The 5,792-nt window shown below is 36.9% G+C and overlaps 1 long non-coding RNA gene across 1 annotated transcript; it reads left to right on the top strand.

Moving 5' to 3' along the window:
- The first annotated feature begins 4,008 nt into the window (after nucleotides 1–4,008).
- LOC141502195 (uncharacterized) lies at nucleotides 4,009–5,238 on the top strand. The gene is made up of 2 exons (XR_012472444.1): nucleotides 4,009–4,284; nucleotides 4,590–5,238. It is a non-coding gene; the product is annotated as an uncharacterized LOC141502195 (long non-coding RNA).
- The last annotated feature ends 554 nt before the right edge of the window (nucleotides 5,239–5,792 follow it).

Here is a 5,792-nt window from a genome sequence, read left to right as displayed (position 1 = left end):
CACTCTAATAGTTCTTTAAATGGATTCTTTATTAGTTTGTTCATTTTCCCAACCCATTTCCTGACTTTATTGTTGGGAATAGGCTCTGTGGCATTTCTGTAGGGAAAGTTTGGGTTAGAGCTCTTTCTGCTTTTTGAGATACTGACTATGGTTTTATTCCAGGATTTCAGGGACAGGTCAGGGATCTGAAAGCTTTCAGTGCTCTCATTGTACTCTAATCTAAAGCAAAAATCTGTTTCTTGTTTCTCTGGTCTGAGTTCTTCAAGTTCCTGATCTGGTTTTGGGTCTGAGCAAGAAAAGACTGCAGTTGGACATCATCCCTAGCAGTCAGCTGGGAAGCTTTGCTGATTCTGAGTCACAGAATTGTAGACTCCCCTTTAGTCTGGGATTCCTGCTTTGGTTATTACTCTGTAGTCTGGACCAGATGATAGAAGTGAGACCTGCTCAGTGCCTGAGGTCTGAGCCACCACCACCCTGACTGCTGCTGCTGCTTCCTTCTAAGCTAAACAGAGGTACTAGTATGAGCTTTACCTCTAGTAGTATCCCAGTATGGGTTGGGGATTACCCAGATACAAACCCTTTCCCTAGTACTAGAAAACTTCATGGGAAGCATGGTCCTGACCTGACCCCAGCATGCAGTGTCAAGATTATTGTGTATGTCTCCTTATGCCAAGTTGTGCTGGATAAATGACTGTGATCATTTTTTCTGGATTTCCCATTAGGATTCAATCTGTTGCATTTTTTAGATTTGTTTAGAGGAAATTTTTGGAAGAGAGTTTGGTCATGTCATTTCCTATAACTATAATATTTTTGTCTGGCTTCCTGCTTTAGTATCAATAAAGATGCATCATACTTATACGTCAACTAAGGTTTTGTAGAAGGTGACAAAAATGACAATATTCTTATAAAAGTGAAATGTGCAGAAGTTTGATTTATTAGTTTCATGGATAACAGACTGAAGATGGTGAGACTCAGAGACTTCTTTATATTACATTTTACCAATATGGTACAATGATAAGAAAATTGCCTTTGAAGTGAGTCAGAAGATCTACATTTGAATTCTACCTCTGGTTTTTCAATCATCAGTAAGCACTTATTAAGTATCTATTCTATTTCAAGCACTGCAAATACAAATTCAAAGGAAGCAGTCCCTTTTCTCAAGGAGTTTGCTGTTCATCCTCTGTGATAGAAGAGAACCAATGACACCAGGAAGCTGGTGTCTTGACTTGCAAGTGAATTGGATTTAAGTGAGGCAGAGTTGTGCAACTCTGTGGCCAGGATATCTTGTAATGACACCCATTGCAGTTCTTGAGGAAGATACATTCTAATGGGAAAGATAATCAGTATATGTAGGATAAAGAATTTATGATCTTGGGGGTGGCTAGGTGGCGCAGTGGATAGAGCACTGGCCCTGGAGTCAGGAGTACCTGGGTTCAAATCCGGCCTCAGACACTTAATAATTACCTAGCTATGTGGCCTTGGGCAAACCACTTAACCCCTTTTGCCTTACAAAAAAATCTAAAAAAAAGAAGAATTTATGATCTTGGGCAAGTCACTTAGTCTCTAGGACTCAGTTTCCTTATCTTGAAATGAAATTAGATGAGAGAATCTCTGAATTTATTACCCAGTTCTAGATATATGATCCATGATCTTTTTTGATCCCCAAGAAACATTCACTGAGACCCTCAGTGTGCTCTGACATTATATCAGGATTTAAGACTCTCCCAGGGTTGGGGTTACAAATAGTTCCTAGACTCAAGTCACTTAGAGATGGCCACGAATGAGCCAGAAAGATCACACTTCAGAAGGAATGAAGATATAGTTTCCTATACTATGAGTGCTGCTTTGGTGGTAGTAAGGTTGGGTATCTCATATAAAAGGAAGAGATATAAGCTATTCTTAGCCATGCCACTGGAATGACCTTGACAATTAGATAAAAAATCCTAAGCTGATATTTTACCAGGACATCACATACAATTTTCACTTGCCTGTGTGGGGACCTGATTGCTGAAAGCACTGTCCCAATTAATTGATAGGTTGCTCTACTAGTTCATATGTCAGCTCAAAATCAAAAACACATTTGTTTTTCCTGTTGTCTGAGTCTCAACATGTTTTTAGACCTTTTTAATGGGAAGTTGCCACTCAGTCTCAGGTCAAAAATTGGAGACCCTTTTGGTTACTATTGCCTGGTACTGTCCATAATTTTTAACTTCTACTTATGATGAGTCCAATGGCCATCAGCACATTTGTTCTCTAGCATTTCCTTGACATATCTTAGGAGTCTTGAAGGAAGAACTAAAGCTACTGAAATGTAACAGGAAACAATGTAAACATTAGGGTTTAGAGGCCAGGTACATAGTTGGAGTAATGTGGAATGGTCAAAAGCTGATCCATTTGATGACAAATGTGTTTGAGTTACTAAATCACATTTGTAAAATGAGTATGTTAGACTTGATGATCTCCAAGTTCCCTTCTAGCTCCAATCTATGATCCCTTCTAAATAAATAACATAATCTATTATTTGGTAAAACTAAGCACAGATATGTCTCTTCTTCTTTCAGAATACTTTACCTTCCTGTTGATGTTGGCATTATTTAAATCATACTGGTTTGGGAGGGAGTGGGAGGAGGGGAGCTTTTTTATAATCAGTCTAACTTAGGCAATGGAAATAGATACCTCACACTGGGAAGTACTAGAATATATTTCAACTCTGGCTAAAATAATCACAGGTACAAAAGAAACCTATTTACACTTGGGGGGGGGGGGCTCTTCTCCCTTTCCTGATTTCTGCTGCTCCCCAGGAGATGATCTTGTCAATAATCAAGATATCAAAACACTCCAATGTGTTTAATGAAAAATTGTTGTTGTCATGGAAGGCAAAGGAACAGTTTTGATTTTATAGCCCAAGTAATTATTATTCATTATTCTTCATTTATAGCTGCTTTGCTCCTTGAGCGCTTATGGCATTCATTAAAACTGGTTCTTAAAATACTGCATTATTAAGGAGAAATGTGAAATGGTTTTTCTAAGGTATGGTTTTGAAGTAGTGAAAAACAGTTCAATGCAACACTCTTATCTTCAGAAAATCACTGCTCTATGGGAAATAGGTTAACATGCCATCGATAACAAGTTAGACAAGATGTAACCAGGAGCAAAAAAAGGGGGGGGAATAATAAGGTATTTTGCTTTTCATCATAAACAATGAGAGTTGCTTTTTATTATTGTGGGCATCTCATGCATCACTGAAAATCATAAAAATGCTTTGAAAACCTGTAAAATGATTTCAAGTTATTTAAAGTCTAAGCTGACAATTACACTATTCATAGAATGAATGCATGATTTAAAAAATTCTATAGGGACAATTCCCTCCTGTTCTCTCCCCTTCCCCCCTAATTTATTCAGGATCTGAGTATACAGCTTGTGGATTAATCATGCTCTTTATTTCTCCTCTTTTTCCCCTCCCTGGTCTTTTGGTAGTTTCTTAGCTCATTAGAATCCTGTGAGAGCTTAGGTAAGGATGGGGGGGGGGAGATAAAATTTGAATCCATTTGAATTAGTCCTTCCAACAACCACAGTAACTAGCATTTACATAGTACTCATTTTACAGATGAGGACAATGAGGCAAATAGCAGGTATAACCTATATCAAGGAGGGCGGGAGAAAATTTGGAACTTAAAAATTTTAAAGTAAGAATATTAAGAATTATCTTTACAAATAATTGAAAAATATTATTAATTTTTTTTTAAATAGAAAGAAAAACAAGGCAAAGAGAGGTTATGTGATTTGTCCAGGATCACACAGCTAGTAATTATCTTACTAGAAAGAGATTAGATCTGAACTCAGATCTTCCTGCCTTCAGGCAGTGAAGTTCTTTTCACTGAGTAATCTAGCTGTTTTTTTCTTCCTTCCTTCTTTGGGCAGTGGAAAGAATGAACTCTCAATCATGAATTTGTCACTTATAATCTGTGAAATCTTGGGCAAATAAATTTTTATCTCTGGGCCTCACTTCCTGTGAAATGACAAGTTTGGATTAGGTGACTTTCAAGGTCTTGTAAAACTCAATATTTGTGATGCTATGAGTCTATGTCATAGCATAATTTGGTAACAATACAGAACTACTGGTTCCCCTTTAGTCTGGGAGGCATAGGATTGGTGGGGGGAGGTGCAGGGGGGATGGTTGACCACCAATGAGTTGTACTCAGATTTTGTTGTTTAATACCACCACAGATGAATGAAAGTTAGCCCACGTGTCCTAAAACTGTGAAAAATCAAGACTTCAAAAAAGTAAGAATTTTAATTAAGCTTAAAATTGTGGTCCTAAAAATCAGCATTTCTCCCAACAATGCTTGGTGCCAGTCTGTGGAGTGGAATTGAAAGAGTGGCCAATCCTTCCACTTCCTCATCATCCACATAATTCTTAAACCCTGTAATCTATCTTCCATCCCCAAAACGATGATGAAACTCCTCAGTCTAAGGTCATTAATGTCCTTCATATGATAGGATCTCACTAAACTGTTCTGACTCTATTGACTGATCAAAAGGTGGTGGGTTTAGTTAGTAAATTCTTTTTATAATACTATTTTTTCTAGGTTGCAATGGGTAGGACATTAATGTTCCAGAATCTACACAAGGTGACTGGGCAGGAGCACCAAAACCACTGGGGGTGCTCTCCCCCCTTGCTTGGACTGCTTTGACTACTCACTTGATTTGAATGAGCTGGAAGTCAACATCATTCCTTCTGATGAGATGGAAGTTCAAAAATTCTTAGCTTTGGCCCTGCCCCTGCCTCCTAAGATCATCTAGGCCTTTCCATCTGCTCTGCTTCTATGGATCATTGGTCCTTATTTACATATGAAGTTAAAAGGACAGGAACTACAGTCTCAGTACTACAATGATTTTTATTCATTCATTCTCTACCTTCTTATCACTTCTTTGATGGAGATTATTAGTAATATTAACGATTGAATTAGTTACTCTGAAATGCTTATGAGTTAATGCAGAGAAGACTTTTAGCAAACATACAGAAATATGAGTCTATATTGACTCATTTTAATGTGCTTAGGAGATGTTTGAAAGATGTAATTTGATTTTGCCATATTACACAGCTTTTTCGAGGGCTGTGGTTTCGGATTACGGGATAAATGTCCCACACTTGATTACAACATCATGGATGTTGACATTCTGCCATCCTGGTCGAAACTCTAAAAAGAAAATAAAACAAAACACTTGCCATACTAACCAATACCTGCGTCTTTTCTGGGAAACACTGCAGAATATGTATTTGTTTTTTAACTTTGTTTTCTTTGCTTTGGTAGACAATCCTGGAACTTGAATCAGTGAGATTTTTCTGCTGGGTGAGTGTTTCTCTCTGGGTAGGAGTTGAGGTCTCTTTTCTTACTTAGGAATAAATCAAATGGCTAGGGCACAGTTTGTACAAGGCAGGTTGTGCAATTTTCATCTCATAAATATGAAAATAAAAATCATAAGTTCAGCTAAAACAGAACACTGTTTTGTATCACTGAAAACAAGAAAACAATTAGAAAGAAAATGTTATCAATCAGGGCTAGCCTTGAGTAAATTTATGAAGTAATCAAAGTTATACTTTAATCAATCAATCAATAAGTACCTATTAAATATGTACTGTATACATAAATGTATATGAATATATGTATATTAAGATATACAAGCACAAGCATATATGTATATATAAAGAGATCCATGTGTCTATATATTTATACATATATTTTATGTATAAATAAAATATATATTCAATATAAGCATTAAGCTAGGTC

Source organism: Macrotis lagotis, chromosome X (assembly GCF_037893015.1).
Source record: "Macrotis lagotis isolate mMagLag1 chromosome X, bilby.v1.9.chrom.fasta, whole genome shotgun sequence".
Taxonomy (NCBI): Eukaryota; Metazoa; Chordata; class Mammalia; order Peramelemorphia; family Peramelidae; genus Macrotis; species Macrotis lagotis.
The sequence above is the reverse complement of the archived record's forward strand: the minus strand, read 5'-3'. Positions and strand labels throughout refer to the sequence as shown.